Raw genomic sequence first — 23382 nt, forward strand, 5'->3', positions numbered from 1 at the left:
GGAAAAATTACTGCATCCTAATTCTAACTAGAGCATATGTTCTAGCCTATGCTAAACCATTTATCCAGAAGGGTTCAAAATATTTTTTAAAACAATCATCCTCAAGGTCAGTGGCTTTGCATCTAAATAGAATGTTAAAAATTAAAACTTTACAACTCAAGCTAGAAGCTTGACTTTTTACTATAACTGATCAGACCAAAAATTTATATTTAAAATGCACTCACATTTTCACAACTTTTTTAATTTTTTTTCTTTATTTATTAAGGTATTACATATGTGTCCTTATCCCCCCCATTCTCCTCCACCCCCCACACTCATGCCCTCACCCCCCTGGTGTCTGTGTCCATTGGTTAGGCTTATATGCATGCATACAAGTCCTTTGGTTGATCTCTCCCCCTTACAATTTTATAAATTTTTCATTTACTTTTATTTCCATGTATTTAAGGACAAAAATCTCAAATATATTTTATGTCAATGGTCAAATACTGAGTTTTAAAAAACTAGAAACACTAAAATGTTAGCAGTAGCTATCTTAGAGATTAGTCATTGATATTTTTTATTTTACACTTTTATATACTTTTTAGTGTTTTTTAATTTTCTACATGAACTTGTATTATTTTAAAAATATGTTTTAGGGCATTCCAAGTAACCAAATGTTTGTCATCTTATTTAAAAGGAATAAACTAATTTCATATATTCACATCCCCAAATTCATACCATCAGGAATTTTAGAAAAATCTAATTTTTCTGGCAATGGTCAACCAATATTTTGCTTAACATAAGTCAATAATTTCATGAAACTTGTCAATATAAACTGGAAAATACTATAGTACATGTTAAAGTAGATAATAAAAATCATTTATCAATTCAGTATTCATTGTAGATATACCTTAATATTTTAAAACCTAAATATGGTACAGAACTAAGGGTTTATCTTCTTTAGACTTCTTTTATAAGGTACAATTTTAATGTAGAATATTTCTCTACATATAATAAATTATATCAGCACTCTTAACCAGCACTGTTAAAATAGACATGAAAATCACCTGTACCCTGAAAAATATAGTTATTATTATTTTAGTAACTGATGTGATTTTGCATAAGGGCTATGAATAGTCAGGAAACTGGTGGTCTATAAAATTTAGAATGTGTTTGCTATATTCCTAGGAGACTTGCAGTCTGGTTAGAAGACCAGGAGAGACATCATTTCAGAAGATGAAAATGGAATGAATAAAGGCAATAAGGCCATTACTTTAAATTTGATGGAGGAAATGAGAGCACAAGGAGAAGAGAGATGAGAACACTTGATGGGCAGAAGCAATGGAGTGAAGGGCAATAAAATAAAGGTAAGAGAATGGGAACCATAAACATGTCTTCACTCTGCCAGGCCCAATCTCCCTAGAGTCCCTTAGAAGCATTTATCATCAATTCAGAGTATCGAATAGCAGGCTTAGGATAAAGTGAACATGGGCTGATGGCTTGCATCTTGTGCTTAACATAAGCCTTCATGTCAAGACACTACTCCCAAGAGTTGTTTTGCTTCAAATTTGGTTCCTCTGGGATTCTATTTTATTCCCCAGCTCTCCTCACCCTTTCTGAGCCCTAATTCATGGGTCTCGGGATCATTGAGGTGCACAATTCCTCTGACTCTGCCTTTGCTGTGGGGATTATAGCTGACCTTTCTCATCGTTACATTCTACAAAAGCTACATAATTTATCACTTGAAAATCTATGAATAGATGTGATACATAAATACTATATGTTTTCAACTATATTTAGGGAGTTTAGTGTTTGGGGCTTATGCCAATTTACTGAGTTAAAACTATGTCATTTATGAGAGCAAATGTTTATCTTTTTCTGCTTTCAGAGCTTGAAAATAACGAAGGAGAAAACATTGGAGTGAAAATGGATTCGTTTTGTACAATGGAAACGCATATGGGGAAATGATCTATAGGGCATTCAATTCAGCTTCCTGCCAATGTGGAATTGCTTCCTACCATAAAACTTCAGAGGTTGAGTCCAGGCTATTTTAAAATATGATTCAGCTGTGACCGGATGTCAAGAAGCTCTTGTATGAGTCCTGGCCAATATACTTCAATATAAACTGGTGGCTTGACTATACTTAACAATACCATGTTGCATATTTGAAAGTTGCTAAAAGAGTAGATCTTAAAAGATCTCATCAGAAGTAAAAAAATAAATAAATTGTAGCTATGTTGGGTGATAAATGTTAACTGCATTTATTGTGGTAATCATTTTGCAATATCTACATATATCAAATCATTGCATTGTACACCTTAAAGTTTACAATGTTATATATCACTTATATCTCAATGAAACTGGAATAAATTAATTAATTTACTGATGGCCTTCATCTTTTAACTGTACTACCTATCCACATCTAAACATATTTTCTGCTTGCAATTGGCTTTAGGTTAGTGAAAACTTGGAATATATATGTATGTGTGTGTGTGAGTTATAAATCCCTGCCATATTCTGGCTTATTGAACCTGTATTTCAAGATGTAGCCTGTCCCTGGGGGAATATATTAAAAAGACAGGCCTTCTATAGTCTGTCCTAACTTTTATCTAGTAAAGTTAGATAGCCCCACCCTTCCCCAAGCCCTACACTTTGCTGCCACAACAAAGAAAGCTACAATTATTTTTGTTTTAGACAATTTCCCTGCCTTTGACTTTTATAAAGGTAACCCCGGCTAATGCAATACCCTATTATGTAATTCCCATGTGAACACTGAATGAATGAATGAACTTAAATCTAGTCATGAACCCAAATATGTGGTATCAATAGCCAGCCTAAAGTATCCATCTTTCGTTGGATTTCCATAACTCTTAAGATAATAACCAAATCTTCAACTTGGCCTACAAAGTCCTATTAAATCTGGCCCTGGCTGTTTGTTTAGTCTCATCATGTACCATCTGCTACCTTCTGTTCTCCAGCTTTCACAAACCTTCTTTTTCTTTCTCTGACATGTCAAGCTTCCTCCAACCTCAGATTCCTTGCAAATCTAGCAATATTTACTCTGCAGAAACTCTTGGCTCCCAACCCTGTCCCATCATTATTCTGGCCAACGGCAACTCATCTTTCAGCTCTCAACGCAAGTGCTGCTTCCTTAAGGACACCTTCCTGAGGCCCTCAATAGATTCAACAGGTTGGTTCTCGCTGATTTTTGCCTTTGTATTAGCCTGCAATTTTTATCCACAGCATTTATCACTGATTATAATTAGCAATGTACCTTGTACATAGTAGGTCATCACTAACAACTTTATAAGCTTGAATAAAATGAGCATGTGCCTGGGCAAGACATGAAGTTTCTATTTAACATGGAGCAACCACATTGGTATGAAAAAAATGCTATCTTTTTTTGTCCAGATGATTTTATTTAAATTATTTATTGTTTAAAGTATTACATAACTCTCCTTTTTTCCCCCATTGACTTCTCCCCAGTCGCTCCCACCCCCCAGCACATGCCCTCACCCCCCCTACTGCCTGTGTCCATTAGTTATGCTTATATGCATGTATACAAGTCCTTTTGTTGATCACTTACCTTCCCCCTCCCCTGCCTTAGGTTAGAGGTCTGTTCGAAGCTTCTATGACTTTGGTTCTATTTTTGTTCATCAGTTTATGTTGTTCATTATATTCCACAAATGTGTGAGATCATATGATATTTATCTTTCTCCAACTGGCTTATTTCACTTAGCATAATGCTCTCCAGTTCCATCCATGCTGTTGCAAGTGGTAAAAGTTCCTTCTTTTTTACAGCAGCATAGTATTTCATTGTGTAGATGTACCACCGTTTTTTAATCCACTCATCTGCTGATGGGCACTTAGGCTGTTACCAAATCTTAGCTGTTATAAACTCTGCTGCTAGGAACATAGGGGTGCATATATCCTTTCTGATTGGTTTTTCTGATTTCTTGGAATAGAGTCCTAGAAGTGGGATTACTGGGTCAAATGGGAGTTCCATTTTTAATTTTTTGAGGAAACTCCATACTGTTTTCCACATTGGTTGCACAAGTCTGCATTCCCACCAGCAGTGCACAGGGTTCCCTTTTCTCCACATCCTCACCAGCACTTGTCATTTGTTGATTTGTTGATGATAGCCATTCTGACAGGTGTGAGATGGTGCCCATTGTCATTTTGATTTGCATACCCTTGGATGGTTAGTGACTTTGAGCATGTTTTCATATGTCTCTTGGCCTTCTGTATATCCTCTTTCAAAAAGTGTCTACTTAGGTTCTTTGCCCATTTTTTTATTGGATTGTTTATCTTTCTTTTGTTGTGTTGTATGAGTTCCTTTGTAAATTTTGCAGAAAAATGCTATCTTTCTTTTGGCTCTTGGATCATTGTAATTCCTGATGCTTCAATCTTGGAATAATTGAGTGACTTTTTTAAGAAAAGAGAAATAAAGTACAGGTGTTTGTTATGTATGAATCATTTGAGAAATATGAAGCTGTGAAAAAATGGAGACTACTGGCCCCAATACCTATTGTGACAAAAATCTCAATCTCTTCTTTTCTTTTCATCCCCATTTGCTCAGATAAAAAGAGATCTTTGACAGATCAAGGAAAGAGATGAAGACATCATAAGTTTTTTTTAAATCAGAATTGGTGGAAAGTGTTTCTTTTGTATATTTTAGATGTTCCACTCTAAAAAATCTAGAACAGCTAATCTACTCCTAAAGAGGATTGTGTCCGTAGCATGAGCTAGATAATGCAACATAAATGTTAAACTTCTAGATAGAACATGGTAGGTGACATACCAATTCCATAGTTGGAATGCCTTTTTCAGAGATGAGATGGCCATATCTGAAAATTTTAGTAACTACCAAAGGCAAAATATTAGTCCTAAAAGTCAGGGCTCAATGTTATCTTCATATACTTTCTATGGTCTCAATCACTTCTAGATCCCATTCAACTGAAATAATGTGACATAATACAACTATTTGAGTTTGTTAAAGATTTTCCGATGTGAATCAAATGGTGCAGAGGAGAAAAGCACTTAAAATTTAGAGATGAGGACATGGACATGGCTCATTTTTGAGTTGTCTGTCTGTGAAGCTTTTCTCTATAAGTTTTAGCGTGCTTTCATCCCAAATTACTAAATAGTAATGTCAGACACGCAAATTTAATATTAAGAAAACTAACAGATGCACATACCAAAAGCTATTTAACTGACTTTATCTGATTTGAGTGCCACTATTTCAGTGTTTTGTGAAATGAAAACTGACATTTGGTATATTAGATCAATTATCAAATAGGAAATAGCGTACAAAATAATTACAGTCAAGCCCTCACAGTCAGGCCCTCGCCTTCCTTTTCCAACTTACTTCGTCCCAAAACAAATCATTTCCTCCAGCACTATTCTCTGAGCATCTTACAAATCCTCACTGCCTCCCCGACATCTTGCTCAGGCAATTTCTCCTGAAATTGTCCCTCTTTGCTTTTAATTGCTTTGAGGCTGGAAACCAACACTTGGCCATCCTTGAATCCCCTGCAGGCCCTAGCATGGCATCTGCATATAATGTTCAGTCAGTAGAACTAAATTTTATTACTGATTTCAATCATTATTATAGTAATCCTCATATTACAGGACAAAGAATAGTTTACCAACCTATACTGCTACCCTTCCTTAATCTGACAAGAAAAACTGCTTTTCAGGAGAAGAAAATAAAAGAGTTAAAAGCAAGTGGGCAGGTTGAGACAATAAAAAAAAAACTGAACCATAAAAAGTCCATGGAAGAACAATTTCCTTACTCTCCTTAAATAAGTATGTTGGTCAAATGTACAGATGAAGAAACATTCCTATTTAGTTAATAGTGCATGGTAGACCTCATCAGAATTAGTCTTTATTCTTTTGAGGACTTTGCAGAGTATTTTTAGCTCCGGTTTTAGAAAGTTTTGGCTGCCTTCTGTTGAGATTGCTTCATCTTTTGGATTGCACAGATCTCCAAGGCATACTACAAGAGTGAATTAATCCTGCTTAGAGTGAAAAGACTTGGATAATTAGGTGAACCATTCAATTTATTTGGAAACATTGCTTAAATATGGGAAATAATATCAATAAAGTCCATGTTCACACAAAGATTTATAGAGACATAGAGCTCTATGTTAGCACTGGTATGTATAATTGAAGTATTTCATATATAATCTCCAGTCTTAGCACTTCTAAAAGATGTAAATGCTTCATGCTTAAATAATGGAAATAGCCGAAACCGGTTTGGCTCAGTGGATAGAGCGTCGGTCTGCGGACTGTAAGGTCCCAGGTTCGATTCCGGTCAGGGGCATGTACATTGGTTGTGGGCACGTCCCCAGTGGGGGATGTGCAGGAGGCAGCTGGTCAATGTTTCTCATCGATGTTTCTAGCTTTCTATCCCTCTCCCTTCCTCTCTGTAAAAAATCAATAAAATATATTTTTAAAAAAATAAAATAAAATAATAATGGAAATAATAATGTTTATTAATTACCTACTATATGCCAGCCCCTATGATAAATACTTACCACAAATTAATCAATACTTTAAATAATAACAGGTAGTAATATCCTCTTTTCACAGATGAGAACACTGAAGCACAGTGAGGTTAAATAACTTAGCTAAGGCCACACATGCAAGTAAGCAGAACTGAAAGTAGACCCAAAAGAAATCCCATATACTCCACTGTTTACTATATTATATCCCAAGTGTGGGAACCCTAATCAAAGTACACCGGATGTTCAAAGCCAAGTTGCCTTACGCAGGTGCAAAAGCAAGGACACAGCGATATTACTGTATGAACTGCACAGGCGTACTTTTCTGTAACCCAAATATTGATGTCACTATTTGGCAAGAAGCCTCTTTTGTCTGAGCTAGTATAAAATACGTTGCTGAGCAGCCAGTGGCTAGCTGCTTGGTCCGGCTGCTTAGTTAGCAATGGCTCCTATGTCTGCTTTATGAGGTTACTTTGAAGAACTGTTTTGTCTGATGGCTCCTTGTTAGCAATGGCTACTTGGCCTACAATAAAGACTCTCCTATATGCCTACAAATGCTCATATCTTCTCCATCTAATACCCAGCATCCATGGAGGTACAGCCCCTAGCTGAGAAAGACCTGTGTTCCCACCCCAAGTTAGCCAAATCCCTTACCAATTAGTTGTCACCTAAGATGGTAGCAAAATTTGAAAAAAGTCTGCCAACTCACTATTTAAAAATCCTTATCAGGCCCGACTGGCGTGGCTCAGTGGTTGAGCGTCAACCTATGAACCAGGAGGTCACGGTTTGATTTCCTGGGCATATGCCCAGGTTGCGGGCCCAATCCCCAGTAGGGGGCATGCAGGAGGCAGCCGATCCATAATTCTCTCTCATCATGGATGTTTCTATCCCTCTCTCCCTCTCCCTTCCTCTCTGAAATCAATAAAAATATACTTTTTTAAAAAATCCTTATCAGTAGGATTTTAAATGAGTAAATAAATGGGCAGTTTAGGCAAATTTTTCTACAACTGGAAAATTTGACAATGAATAGCCATCAGTCTGGCAGATTCCATTATAACAGTTGGATAAGGAGGGGTTCATGCCAGACTGCCATAACAGAACACAGTCAACTGAGACTGGACAAACAGCTGTGTGAGGAAGAAGTCTGTAACCCTCCAAAATCTCACTGTCAACTACCCAAGTGTGTGCAAATAGCCGCCTGCTTGGCATCGTATTGAAAGGGCTTTGTTCTGCTTTCCAGCTCTGTGCTGGTTTGGGCCAAGGCTACATGGAAAACAAGTAAAATGGAGAGTTGATGATTACCCTGCTATTCTGTGCTGGGTAAACATCCAACTATTCAATGTGTTTAGCAGTGACTTGAAAACATAAACAATACTCTTACCATATTTTCAGACACCCCAAAACTGAATGAGAGAACTAATATAATTAAGACAATACACTGAGATATAAAATTATCTTAACAAACCAGAACACTAGGGAAACGAGTAAAATTGAACAGGGATTATTAGAAAGTCGTGTAGTTGAGTTCAACACTTACATAAATTGAATAGAGAGTGAGGGAGACTTGGATTAACTTTCTGTGTGAAAAAAAAGCATTGCACAGGAGGTAGGTTGTAGTCCCTGATAAGCCAGAATGTGCCAGCAGATTCAAGTGGCATTGATGCCAGCCTAATGTCTGTATCAAGGAAGGTTATGGTGATGGAAGATTGCGTTCAGTTTAGATGCCGCTATTAAAGATCAAGTCTACCCAAAGGAGAGTGACCAGTATAATGAGAGTTTTGAAAACCTGTGCACGTGACAGCTATAGAGGAACAGAGGAATTTAGCCTGAAGAGGAAAGCACTCCAAGTGCATTTGCTAGAGCTCTTCATGGTATAACAGAAAGCACATGGCCTGGAGACCAAAGCGGAGTTCAATTCCAGCCACAGAACTCTGAGAACCAGGGCAATTGCTTAACTGTCAAACTCAGCATCCTCAGCCCATCCGGTTTGTTTATTCCTAAATTATCTAGGCTTAACATGTTGGGGACTAAAAACAGAGACTAAAAAGCAAGCTTTTGGCCTTAGCAGGCTATCTTCTGCCCAAGTTAGACAAGTTTCAGTCTATTCACATACAGAGTAATGACATCCTGGGAGTTCAGAGGACAGGCAACTCACCTGGAAACAAGACATTTCTTTTCATCCAAAATCAAGACTGTATTTATCTTCATCGATTGACATGAGAACAGAATGTTTAAAATAACCGGGCTCCACTGAGGAAACATGGGGTAGAAATACAGCTCTGGACAAAGCAAATGACTGCAGATGGCTGAACGGACAGGGCTCAGAAGCCTGGAGGACACGAGTGTGGATGTCAGGAAGCAAAAAGGGACATTGAAACAGGACATTTTAAGTAGGCCTTCTTGATACAACTGTTTTACATGGTGTATTAGTTTACGAGGGCTGCTATAACAAAGCACCACAAACTGGGCAGCTCCAACAACAGAAATGTACTGTCTCACAGTTCTAGAGGTTAGAAATCCAAGATCAAGGTGAACACTGGTTCATTCTAAGGGCTGTGAAAGAGAATCTGCTCCATGCCTCTCTCCTACCTTTTGGTGGTGTGCTGGCAATCTTTGGTGTTCCTTGGCGTATAGACACATCACTCTAATCTCTGTCTTCATCTTCAGAGTGTCTCCCTGTGTCCTTCCCATAGTCTCTCCTCTTTGTATGGCTGTCTCTGCAGCCAAATTTCCCTTTTTTATAGAAGAAGAAGGGAGAAGAAGAGAGAGGGAAAGAGAGATAGAAACATCAATGATGAGACAGAATCATTGATCAGCTGCCTCCTGCACACCCTCTACTGGAGATCAAGCCCACAACCCGAGCATGTGCCCTTGACCAGAATAGAACCTGGGACATTTTAGTCTGCAGGCCGACACTCTACCCACTGAGCCAAACCAGTTAGTGCCAAATTTCCCATTTTTATAAGGACAGAGTTCTACTGAATTAGAGCCCATGCTAATGAGCTCATCTTAACTTGATCATCTGCAAAGACTATCTATAATAATCTATAATAATAAAAGCATAATATGCTAATTAGACCAGACGTCCTTCCTTCCAGACAAAGCCGTAGCAGGCGGGGGGCGGAGGGGGGGGGTTGGAAAGGCCCCTGGCTGTGGCAGCAGCAGGCAGGGGCCACAGCCAAGGCCCTTGCACAAATTTCTTGCATCGGGCCTCTAGTTTCCAAATAAAGTCACATTCACAGGTACTGGGGATTAGGACTTCAACACCTTTTTGGGGAGGAGGGGCAGAGGGACACACAATTCAATCCATAACACATGGCTAACTTGAAAGAAGCATGTCAAAATATGTTTTTTCTTTTTATAAATATATAAACAGCAGTGTCCCATATTAGCAGAAGTCTCTGACCCTCCCTTCCGACCCTAATCCTCACTCCATCATGGACCCTTCCTTCATCTCTGACTCTACTCAGGTCTATATTCTCATTGTTACCCGAACCCAAAATCATATCCCCTCTCCACCCAGTCCCAGAAAGGAGGGTCAGCAATGCCCTAAAGGTGAGTAATGAAATAAGAATAAATGTTTTACTAATTCATTAGACTTTTTTTAAGTTCAAAAGTAAATGGTTCATTTTTTTTAGGCTCCATCAAAGTGAAATTTTAATAAAATGATGGTGTATAAAACTGTTCCTAGAATCAACATATCCTCAGGGTAAAAATGGCCAAAACAGCTAAGTCAAAATACCACATAACAAATTATGTGGTGCAGAGAATCTTGTATAGTTTTATTGTGAAGGCCATACTAGAGCTGAGTGTAGAAGCACGAATAGGAAATTCATCAGGCAAGAAGAGAAACATTCTTGGTCAAAGGAAAAGCAAATACAAAGGCAGATGCTGAGAAAGTAGGAAGCATCAGAGAATTTCAAGTGATGGGGCATGGCCAGGGCACAGGGAGTGAAGGAGGCAGGCGGGGCCTACTGCCAAAGGCCCAGTACACCATTGGATGTCTGTTTATTTTATTATTATTTCATTTGTTATTGCACTGGAGAGTACTCGGAAGATTGGGAGCAAGAAGTGCCATGCTCATATGTGCAGTTTTAAAAGATCACTTTGGCAACCATGAGAAGGACAGATTAAAAGGCTAAAAGACTATGGAGAGCATTATGCTAAGTGAAAGAAGCCAGTCAGAGAAAGACATATACCATATGACCTCACTCATGAACAAAATAAACTAACAAACAAAATAGAAACAGACTCAGAGATAGAGAATAGACTGACAGCTCTCAGAGGGAAGGGGGTTTGTGGAGCTGGTGAAAAAGGGTAAAGGGATTAAGGGAAAAACCCACTCACAGACACAGACAATGGTATGGTAGTTACTAGAGGGGAAGGAGGTGGGGCAGGTAGAAGATGGTAAAGGGGGAATAAATGGTGAGGGAAGGAGACTTGACTTGGGATGGTGAACACACAATACAATATACAGATGATGTATTATAGAATTGTACACCTGAAATTTATATAATTTGATTAACCAATGTCACCCCAATAAATTCAATAAAAAGAAAAAAGATTAAAGACTACAGATGGGAAGATCAGTGGTAATACAAGAAGCCAATGATGAAAGCTTACACTAAAATAGCAAGCACAGTGAGGAGGGGCAAGCCTTCCCAGCTGTTTGTGGAAATATTCCGCAGATAGAATCAACAGGATTACAATGAAGGAAGCTAAATGAGTGGTTTCCAACCCTCGCTGCACAGAGGAGGCGCCTCGGGAGTTTTTCTAAATGCAGTTCCTCTGGCCCTGTCTCAGACTTAGTGAATCAGAATCTCTGCTGGTTTAAACCTTGAGAATTTTCAGATTCCTCCGCACAGTGTCTTTGACTAAACATTGAAGGGCTAATACCCTGGAGAAAGAGAAGCACTCTGTTGATTCTGGACCAAGTTTTAGAATTACACAAGGGAAAAACCATCACAGTTTGTTTAAAGACAGAACCATTACCTGGACACCTGTCACTGAATGTAGTCAATCAGAGGCTAGTAAACTAGTTCAGTGTTCAGCAAACCGCGGCTCGCAAGCCACATGCGGCTCTTTGGCCCCTTGAGTGTGGCTCGGCGTTAGAACCACTTCTTCAAAATAGACTCACCCAGGCCGAAAACCGACTTCTACGCATGGGCCACGAAGTTTCAATCGCACTGTACATGGGCACCCGCACATGGTATTTTGTGGAAGAGCCACACTCAAGGGGCCAAAGAGCCGCATGTGGCTCGCGAGCCGCGGTTTGCCGACCACTGAACTAGTTAAAGAGAGGATATGGATGGTCTTTTGCTTCTCAGAAGAATGAAAATGCAGTTGAGGCACTCAGGGGCCAGTGAGCTCTCCTGTGCAGTGAGGAGACACAAAAGCAGCCAAAGTGGCAGCCTGTGAACCCAGGCCCCGCATGGGCACCCCTCTGCTCCAACTGTGGCTTCAGACACCATCTTGCTCTGACCTGTTTTGGATTCCAGGTTCTGGCCTTTGGAGCTGTCTCTGTTTCTATGGCAACCCAGTCCTAGTTGGGCCATGCTTGCTATCTGGCTCCTACATCTAGACTCACCCATGGTACCCCACCCTATGGTTTCAACTTGCCATGATCTCTGAGGCCCAGTTTCAATCTGACCCACCCCACACTTAGTTTCTAGCTCCAAGCAACCCTTCCTGGTTTCCACCCTGCTCCTGTCCACATGCAGACCCCTGCTTCTGGCTGGGAGTACAGACTGCCCCTTCTTGGCCAATTCCAATATGGGTCTGCTGCACACATTTTCTACATGAGATGTTGGAGATCCAGTAGCTTCCCAATGGGTGTGGGAGGAGAAAAAGTACATCCATTAAAAGAGTAGCCTTTGAATTCAGGCCCAAATTCAAATCTACACTGTGTGACAGTCAGCAAATTGCCTAATCTCTCCAAGCTTCAAGATCCAAACCTATTTAAAGGTGATAAATACATCGAACCTACCCGATAAGTTATACAGGTATGAGCAGCACAACTGGCTTTACCAACTCAGGATAAACATGACCAAGACTCCTTTCACTTACAATTTTTTTTAAATATTTTTATTGATTTCAAATAGAAAGGGAGAGGAAGAGAGAGATAGAAACATCAATGATGAGAGAGAATCATTGGTTAGCTGCCTGCTGCACAGCTCCTACTGGGGATCGAGCCTGCAACCCAGGCATGTGCCCTTGACAAGAATCAAACCCAGGACCCTTCAGTCCACAGGCCAATGTTCTATTCACTGAACCAAACCAGCTAGGGCTTCACTTATAATGAATAACTAAAGCATCCAGGTGCTCTAATTAACAGGACACTCAATATCTACCTCTTCAGGCTCAACCCATCCTCAATGGCAAATAATCCATGAGGTTTATGGACTTATTCAGTCCAAAGGGGTCAAATCTACATTTGTCCGAGATAGCTGAGCTGCAGATCCCAGTTTCTGCCACAAAATGTGGCTCAAAGGCTCACTGATGGATGTTGTTCACTGTCTCAGTAATGGCCATGCTGACTCCAATGTCTGCCCAGGACAAATGATGTCTCACTCTTGGGCTTTCAGGTTATTCTATTGCAACCAATCCTTCTTCAGGCTCTTGCACTGGGTCCTGGACACTAACACAGCTACCCTGTTTCCCTGAAGCTCCTTTTCAAGGCCTTGGGGCTTATATTATTTTCCTAGGGTTGTCATAACAAATTACTATAGACTGGGTGGCTTAAAACAACAGAAATGTATTCCCTCACCATTCAAGAGGCCAAAAGTATAAAATCAATGAGTCAGCAGCATTGGTTCCTTCTGGAGGCTGGGAGGGAGACACTGTGTCATGCCTCTGAGCTTGTGGTGGTTCCCAGCTGTCTTGGGCATTCCTTGGCATATAGCTGAACCACTCCATCTCTCCCTGCATCTTCACATGTTCTCTTCATCCTGTGCATCCCTGAGCTCTCTCCTCTTCTTATAAGGACAACAGTCACTGGATTTAAAGGCCCACCCAAGAGATGCGTATGACTTCATCTTAACTAATTACACCTGCAAAAAAAAACCTACTTCCAAATAAGGTCACATTCACAGGTTCCAATGTACATGAATGTGGGAGGGACACTGTCCAACCACTAAAGGGCCTTTTCTTGATAACAAAGCTTGAAGACTTATTTCCCTAATTTGAAGTCTCTGAAAGAAGAATTCTCAAACTCCTTCCTTCAAGAAAGCCCACTGGGCTCCCCATATAAATTCCCCTTTAACCTGCCCTCCCAGAGCAAGGGACAGCAACAGGTCTTATATTTCCAAATGTTCCCCTTAATAAGAAAAACATGCCCAAGGAGTCTTACTAGCCCAACTCCTAGAATTAAGAACCAACTACAGTGATTATTATCTCACTTCAAGGATAGTAACTACCTCAGTTTTTATAATAGATCCTTTGTAAATAAAACTTTCTCAAACTCGTTCCTGACCGTTACAAGGTCACCATTTAGATGAAATACATTAAATTGGTTCTCAGTTATTTTCATCTTAAATAGTCCATCAAGAATTTTAGAACTGGAGGAGACCATTTAAATGAAATCTTTATTTAACAAATGGTGGGATGGGGGCTCAGTGAGGGTCAGGGATTTTTACCAAGGTCATGCTACTTGGTGAGGGACCTGATCCTAAAATCTGAATTTCCTAAACCTCAATCCATTAGTCCTTCCACCCACTTACCTGCAAGCCTGGACAAGAAGATAATTATTTTCCTAGACAATACCATTTTCTGTAGTTAACAAATACTCAGATTCAGCCCCATCTCCAGCCACATTATGGACTCCATTTTCCATTCTTTTTCCCCTTAGCATTTCCTTTGCCCTTTTTCTTTCCAGTGCTCTCCCTCTGCCCTGGGGGAGGTATTGACATTTATGGAGTACTCATTATGCACCAGACACCATCCTATCTAATAAAAGAGTAATATGCAAATTGACCACCACTCCAACACACAAGATGGCTGCCCCCATGTGGCCAAAGATGGCTGCCCCATGTGGACACAAGTTGGCCATCACAAAATGGCTGGCAGGGGAGGGCAGTTGTGGGCAATCAGGCCTGCAGGGGAGGGACAAGGCCTGCAAGGGAGGGCAGTTGGGAATGATCGACCTGCAGGGGAAGGGAGTTAGGGGTGACCAGGCCTGCAGAGGAGGGCAGTTGGGGGTGACCAGGCCTCCAGGGGAGGGCAGTTAGGGGCAACCAGGCTGGAAGGGGAGGGCAGTTAGGGGCAACCAGGCTGGAAGGGGAGGGCAGTTAGGGGTGATCAGGCCAGCAGGGGAGGGCAGTTAGGGGCAATCAAGCCAGCAGCGGAGCAGTTAGGCGTCAATCAGGCTGGCAGGGGAGTGGTTAGGGGTTGATCAGGCTGGCAGGCAAAAGCAGTTAGGGGCAATCAGGCAGGCAGGCAAGCTAGCGGTTGGGAGCCAGCAGTCGTACATCCCTCAAGGGGTCCCAGATTGGTGAGGGTGAAGGCTGGGCTGAGGAACACCCCCCCCATGCACGAATTTCATGCACCGGGCCTCTAGTGAAATCATAAGTAACCCACGCTGTCATTTTTTTGTCTCACTTAATACTCTCAACAACTCTGAGGTGTTAAACCCATTTTGCATATTATTAAACTGAAGCTTAAAGAACTTTCGTGTCTGAGGTGGTACAACAAACTAGTTTCAAGTCCAGTGTGTCTGACTTCAGAATCTGTATCCTCCCCACTAGGCCATGATACATCCTGCAGGTAACTGAACCCCTCCTGCTGCCCTGTGCCTGCTGACCCTCCTCCTCTTCTAGCCTCACTACAACCACGTCCCTCTGGTTCTCAGATCAACATTTAGCCATTGCATGTCTGATTTCATAACCAGCAACAGAAAACTAGCTGAATCATCTCTAGTAAACTAATTACCCATCTCTTCCTCAAGTTTTATATTTTTCAAAAGCGTTCTAGAATCAAAACCTAATGGGGTCTCTACAACTATAGATAATAGTCAAATTGTAACTGATGCAATGCATTGACATAAATTCTTATTAGAGAAGACAGTTCTACTAGCTTTTGCTGAAAAGAATGGCTTAAGTGGGAAGATATGAAAAAGATCCTAACACATTCATTTAATTAGAAGTCTGCTCATTTGTTCTCTCAGCACTGCTGAAAACTGGGAGAAACAGCAAGTTATTACTTAGAATCCAGACTTGGCTAATGGGAGGCTCCAAAATTAAGAACATGATATTGACAATGTGAGGGGAAGGAGTGAGGAGGCAGGGTTGTGCCCAGCTTTCAAGTCTGAAAAGAGGAAGGAGCTGAATTCATAAGAAAGAATTACATCCACTGCATTTATTTGCATGACTTGCTTTTTATTTTTGAGTAATTATTTTTACATTGAGTAATTACTTTTACAGTTTTCTCTCTTTTGTCTTCTGTAAGCTTCCCAAGGACCCAAACTTTATCTTATTCATCTTTGCACCTTGCACAGCCCAAAGACAATGTCTTATATATAGAATATGCTCAGTAAATACTTTCATTGAATAAGCACTCTTCCTTTTCAAGTAACAGACTTACTTTAAATAGCCCACTCATAATTGTATCTCCAAACTTGTGCACATTTCAGAATTATACTTTTGAAGGTAGGGGTGAAATAAGAGTTCACAATAAAATCAGAGGCATCCTGGGAGGATTTTGTCAAAAATAATGAAAATGTGTCAAAGTTCATCAGCTCCTAGGTTCTCTTATAAATTACTTTTTCCTCTTTTGTATGGAAAAACCTTGAACCTTTAGCTATTATTTTGTTCTATTTTTCCTAGTACCTTTAATATGAAAAATATTTTTGAGCCACAATACTACCTTTTATGCATTCAGATGACTTTGTATGTTGGACACCTGAGCTTCTCCTTGAGCTGCTATGAAGCTATTGTATACACCTGTACATTTTAAGTAGATTTTCAACACAATAGATATTAACAGCTGTTCTCAGAAGCACTAATGTTTGAGGTGTACTTATTCCTGCTCCTTTAAGGATTTTGTTTTTTTCTTTCGACATTGTATCTACACTAATATCTCTAGTGGTTGACAAATTAGGTAGGAAATTTAGTATTAAAATTGTTCATCGTTTGTTTTTCAGAAAAAGAAAACCACTAAAGAAAAAGGCAAGTTTCAAAACACAAAGAGCTTATGGTGTCATTTTTTAAACAGTACAAATAATATATCCTAAATTATTACCTAGATCTTTAGAGATAAAAGTGATTCAGTTGTTTTTGCATTTTTATCTTTCTTTATATTTTTACTATCAGTTTGAATAAAAGTGGGCTGATCTTTTTTCAACACTATATTCCCACTAATTGAGTCTTAAGGCAGTCTGTACTATGTCTTACTTCATTGAGCCCATTGTATCAAAACCAAGATTCCTTTGTGGACTCCATAAAATATGATAAAACAGGGTACAGCAAGATTAGTGAATTATGCTGAACAAAGCATTGTTCTCATGTGCCTTTTTGGCCCCTTTGAAGTTAAGAATCAGAGCCAATTTTCTACAAACAGTAGGCTACACCCAATGCTGTTTAAACATTTGCTGCACATAAGAGTTCCAACTCATAATGGCAATTGAAATTTCGGCCCTGGCAAATAGAAGGACTGGCCACCCACTCCCTCAGAGCATGTAGGTCACTCTCACCGATTGTGATGACACAGCTGGGGTCCAGATGTCATTTTTCCTCTCACTGGATTAGAATCATGGCACCCAATTTTTTCTATGTAACTCTAAATTGGACAGCAGGCAGGCTTTGTCACCCTGATGGCCTAAAGTTAAACTAAATTACGAGCTAGTATACTTCAAAAGCGGTTAAATAAAACTGGACGCTCCTGTAGTTATCATGAAATAAAAGCAATATCTTAATATTTAAGCTCAGCCTATGAAATATCTCAGGTTGGCCTCCCCCTGAACTCTCTGGTTATCGAAGAGGAAGAAAAGGAAGTAGGAAAAGACAATATGCCAGTGACCAGCTAGAAGTATTCTCAGCATGAGAGACCAACGATGGTACAGACGACTGTTGTCATCCTGCCTGCTTCAGGTGGCAGTGGAGAAAGAAGGGCAAGAAGGAGCCGGGAAAATGGACTCCTCTCTCAACCTCCACTCTCCATCTAGAAAGTTTTCCAACCCCACCCAAGCTTTGGGACACTTCTATAAACTCGACACAGGGCTAAATTTCAGTTCTTGAGCCAGACAGTGGTGCAAACAATCCAAAAACATGTGTTATGTGTAATATGATCCTATTGTCTGAATCAAAATGGAAACTGGTCTGACACATGGTTCTAGCTGCACACGGTCTAACAAGAGCACAGAATAGACGATTTCCATCAATTCTAATATACACAGTTTTATTATTTTAACATTGCTGAAATAAGGATGTCATACAGTCAATCAATGGCATATCAGTTTAACTGGTGGCAGTTTTTTTTCTCTTTACTAGTGGTAGAAAAAAACAATGGTGTGTCTTACAATCAATAGTGTCTTAGGTTTAATAAAAGATATTTGACTCTGGGATTGCCCCAGAAAATCCAGAAAAAGCAATCTATTTTTCTGTCATGTTCAATATATATATGTTCAAACTTTGTCATGTCATTAATCCCAAACTGCATTTCAGAGGAAGAGTGTGATGGTCAGTTGTATGTGTCAACTTGGCAAGGCTCCAGTCCTCAGTTATTTGATCAAGCACTAAACTAAGTGTTGCTGTGAAGATATTTCGTAGATATGGTTTATATCTACAATCCGCTGACTTTAAATAAAGGGGATTATCCTCCATAATCTGGGTTGGCTGATCCACTAAATTGAAAGATTGAGTAGAAATTAGGTTTCCCTGAGAAAGAAGTAATTCTGCACATCAGCGCCTGCCAGAGTTTCCAGCCAGCCCTTCCTGACGGCCTCATGTGCAGATTTCAGACTTGCCCAACCAGTTCCCACAGTCATGTAAGCCAATTTCTTGCATTAAAACATTTTATATATATACTAGAGGCCCAGTGCACGAAATTCGTGTACAAGAGGGGTTGTCCCTCAGCCCAGCCTGCACACTCTTGCAATCGGTGACCCCTTCGGTAGGCTGCCGGTAGCTGGCCCTGCCCGCCGCTGCCTATGCTTGCCATTTGTGCTGCACTGCCCCCCTCTCCCGCTACCAGTTGCCTCCCTCTGTGGGTGACAGGCGTGTGGTGTGATCGCTTGGCTGGCCTGAGCCTCCCTCTGCAGGGCGATCACTGGCCAGCCCTGCATACCTGCCACAGCATCGCTGGCCAGTGGCCTGGGCCTCCCTCTGTGGGGCAATCGAGCACATCCCCCAGATCGATCGCCCCACAGAGAGAAGCCCTGCCCACCCTGCCAGGCTCCATAATAGATCGCTGAGCAGAGGGAGGCCCCGCCCACCTGCCACAGCACCGCTGGCCTGTTAACCTGGGCCTCCCTCTTGGGGGAAATTGCAGAGCCTCCCCACCCCTCAATTGATTGCCCTGCTGGCTGGTGGCCTGGGCCTCCCTCTTTGGGGCGATTGATCACAGAGCCCCCCTATTGATCGCCCCACAGAGCCTGGGCCTCCCTCTGCAGGGCGATTGTGGCAATGGTGAAGCCCCCCAACCAATCCTATCGCACCAGCCTTGGCTGGCCTGGCACCAGTGCATGTTATAGCATGGTCATCTGGAAGGTTGTCTGGACGGTCAGTCTGCTATTCAGTCGTTGGGTTGATTTGCATATTATGCTTTTATTATTATAGACTAGAGGCCCAATGCACAGATTTGTGCACCGGTGGGGTCCCTCGACCTGGCCTGTGCCCTCTGGCAATTCGGGACCCATCAGGGGATGTCAGAGAGCTGGTTTAGGCCTGATCCCCACAGGCCAGGCTGAGGAACCCCACCGGATCACAAATTCGTGCATGGGGCCTCTAGTATGTATATAAGATCTTTGATTAATCTGTTCCCACCCTCGCCCCATCTCCCCTTCCCTCTGAGATTCATCCCTCTGTTCTATGTTTCCATGCCTTTGGTTTCCGCTCCTGTGTTGAGTGTCTGCCCCCTGGTGGTCAGTGCACATCATAGCTACCAGAGGGTCAGATGGTGGGATGGTCAGATGGTCACTTAGGATTTTATATATACAGATTCTACAATTTGGTTTCTCTATTGGAACGCTGACTGATGCAGAGGGTCCATGTTATTTTTCTCTCTCTTTTGGCATGTAATTATTTGAAAAGGTAATACATTTCTCTGTTCCTTATATTTTTATAAAAGTACACATTGAAAAGATTTCTTCCTATTCCCCCATTCTCCCAGTTCCTAATCTACTACTACCCATCACATGTATCCATTATAATGACTTCCTTGTAAGTATAAATTTTTTTATCCTTAAGCAAATAAATGTAGAGATATATATTCTCCCCCACCTCCCACCAATTTACAAAAAGAAAGGCAGCCAACCAAACACAATGTTCTGCAATCTGCTTCTTTTCTTAACAATATTTCTTAAAGGTTGTTCCATTTCAGTATACAAAGAGTTTATTCATACTTTTTTCACAGCTGCATAATATTCTCTTTCATGTCTAGCACATGGTTTATTTAATCAGTCAACTTATTTCAACACTTTTACTATTGTCCACAAATATTTAAAATTTGTTAAATATATAAATAGGTAAATGTAGCTATAATAATGACTCAGGATAGTCATTGTGTATTCTGAGTGAGGCTATATATAGAAGAGCATAGAAGAATTGCTCAAAAGGGCAGAGGATAAATGCATTTGCAATTTTGAGAAAACTTCCTAAATTTGTCCTAACTTTCTCACTATCAAATGAAGTATTTGCTTTAAAAGTGCTTGTTTCCCGAAGACTCACTAACACAAGGGTGCCATTGAACTTTGGAATTTTTGTCAACTCTATAAATTATAAAAGTATGTTTCAGTAAATGCATAATTTATATTTTAATTAATATGAGTGACATAGAATATCTTTTCAATACATTGGGGTCCTTTTTATTGTCTTTGTTGTACAATCTCTGTTCATATCTTCTATTTTTCTATTGAGTTTTTTTTTAATATATATCATCTAGGAGTTCTTCTATGTTAGGTATATTATTCTGATAATATTTTCAACAATTTTTATTTTATCTTTTAGCCCTCTAGATGGTTCCTCAATAAAAAAAAAAATTCTTCCTTTTTATGTAGTTTTACTTTTCAATCTTTTCTTTTATGACCTCCATATTTTGTATTATACTTAGAAAGGCTTTCTCCACACCAAGGTCTAAAGGCATTCACTAATTTTTTTTGTAGACTTTAACATTCAATTCTTTATTATTTTTAAGATGAATGACCAGTGGTTCCAACACCATTTATTAAATAGGCTACTTTTTTTCTAATTATGTGAAATGCCTTTGTCATATGCTAAACTTCTATATGTTATTTGGATCTAGTATGTTCCATGGCTTATATGTCTATGGATCTGTACCACATATTTTAATCAATAAAACTTTACAATGTATTATTTTTATCATTTTTTAAACATCTTTATTGTTCAGAGTATTACATATGTCCCCCAATTCCCCCTTTCATCTGGATCCCGCTCCACCCCAGGCCTTCACCATCCTATTGTCTGTATCCATAGGTAATCCATGTATGCATATAAGTTCTTTGATTAATCTCTTCCTTCCCTCCTCCCCGCTTCTTTCTGAGATTTGTCAGCCTGTTCCATGTTCCCATGCTCCTGGTTCTATTTTATTCATCAGTTTATTATGTTCATCAGATTCCTTGTTCATTTATTTTGATTTTTAGAGTCAATTGTTGATAGATATGTATTTATTGCCATTTTATTATTTATCTTTTCTTCTTCTCCTCCTCCTCCTCCTCCTCCTTCTTCTTCCACTTCTTACAACATATTTTAATATCTAGTGGGGTTAGTTCTTCCCCACCTCCCTCCACCCCCACATTGTTCTTCTTTTCAATGTGTACTTTTATAACTTACTTTATTTAGTGCTACACAAGTATTTTAGAAAAAGTGTGCCTCTCTTCATCCTACCTTGCCCTCCAAAATATTTCCATGCTGGCTTGTCTTATCACAACCCTAAAATTCTACCATTAGATAAAAGGAATCTGAAAGCCATAAGCATCAGACAATGATCTTGTGCTGTGAAGTAGGACAGCCATCACACCTCCTAAGTCCTCAGTTTTCTTCTTGACAGAATGGGGACAAAGATAAGAAGTTTTACATAGATGTTCTCTAAGATTCCTTCCAGTTTGAAAGTTTTCCAGTTTAATGTCAAATCTCTTTAGGGGAGTCTTAATTAGCAATGTGCCAATATTTCATAAAAATGCCTGTTTTGTGACTTTATGTTACAAATGACTGGAATTTTTTGAATCACGTGACAATTTTCAGTAGAGGAGAAGACAGGGGAAAAAATGACTGTTTCTCTTATGAATCAAAATGCCAACAGTAGAACTTCTGGTAAGTCGTGTTTTCTAAACCATTTACCTTTTCTAAGTCTAATATATCAACAAAAAAATCTGGTGTAGGGAAATTACCAACAAAAAACAAAAACTTCAGAAGGTCTGCTTCTATTTTTGTTTTCGCTTCTTTTTTTTCTTTCTTTCTTTTCATCATTTCTGTAAATTGCTAGCTGACCAAACATTGTAAGATCAAAGACTCTCAGCATTGTTTTCTCCCACATGACCGAGTGGCTGCTGAGCACATTGATTACACATCACCGCTGAGTAACTGGGACAATACTCCACTCTAAACTGCATGTCATGGACGAGGGTGAAAAAATGAACCAATAAAAACTTTAGTTGGTTGCATTGCCCTGAAAAGTACATTGTTTTTACAAACCTTGCAAACAGGTTGGCATGATACCAATTTGGGCCACCAGAACACTGCAATTATATGTTTGGTGGCTTTGGATCAACCACCTGATCAATGAACCACCAAGATCCATGAACTAAGAAGCTGAAAAGCGCACCTCTCTGGCATCCTCAATTCTTTTTTTTTTTTTAAGTTCTTTATTGTTTAACTAGAGGCCTGGTGCACGAAATTCATGCATGGTGGCAGGGGTCCCCTCAGCCCAGCTTGCACTCTCTCCAATCCGGGACCCCTCAGGGGATGTCCGACTGCTGACATCCCTCTCACAATCTGGGACCGCTGGCTCCTAACTGCTCAACTGCCTGCCTGCCTGATTGCCCCTAACTGCCCCCCCCCTTCCAGCCTGGACACCCTAACTGCCCCCCTGCCGTCCTGGTCACCCACAACTGCCCCCTGCCAGCCTGGTCACCCACAACTGCCCCCTGCCAGCCTGGTTGCCCCTTACTGCCCTCCCTGCCAGCCTGGTCGCCCCCGACTGCCCCCCTCTGCTGGCCTGGTTGCCCCATGCAGCCTGTTGTTCAGTTGTTTGGTTGTCCCTCACTAACCCCCCTGCCAGCCTGGTCGCCCCACGCAGCCTGCTATTCGGTTGTCCATCTGGTTGTTTTTGTTGTGATGGCCCCTGGCTTTTTATATATTAAGATGTATTACATAAGTCTCCTTTTTCTCCCATTGACCTCTGCCCAGCCACCCCAACCCCCAGCACATTCCCTCACTCCCCGACTCCCCATCTATGTCCATTGGTTATGCTCATATGCATGCATACAAGTCCTTTGGTTTATCTCTTACCTCCTCACCCCCGCCTTCCCTCATAGGTTGGATAGTCTATTCAATGCTTCTATGACTCTGGTTCTGTTTTTGTTCATCAGTTTATATTGTTCATTATATTCCACAAATGAGTGAGATCATGTGATATTTATCTTCCTCAATTCTATTTATGACTGTTTGATTTACAGACTTCTCCTCTCCCTACTCCTCAATGGCTGTATGTTAGATGGACTCTGTTATAA

Source organism: Cnephaeus nilssonii (genome assembly GCF_951640355.1).
Source record: "Cnephaeus nilssonii genome assembly, chromosome: 6".
NCBI classification, from domain to species: domain Eukaryota; kingdom Metazoa; phylum Chordata; class Mammalia; order Chiroptera; family Vespertilionidae; genus Cnephaeus; species Cnephaeus nilssonii.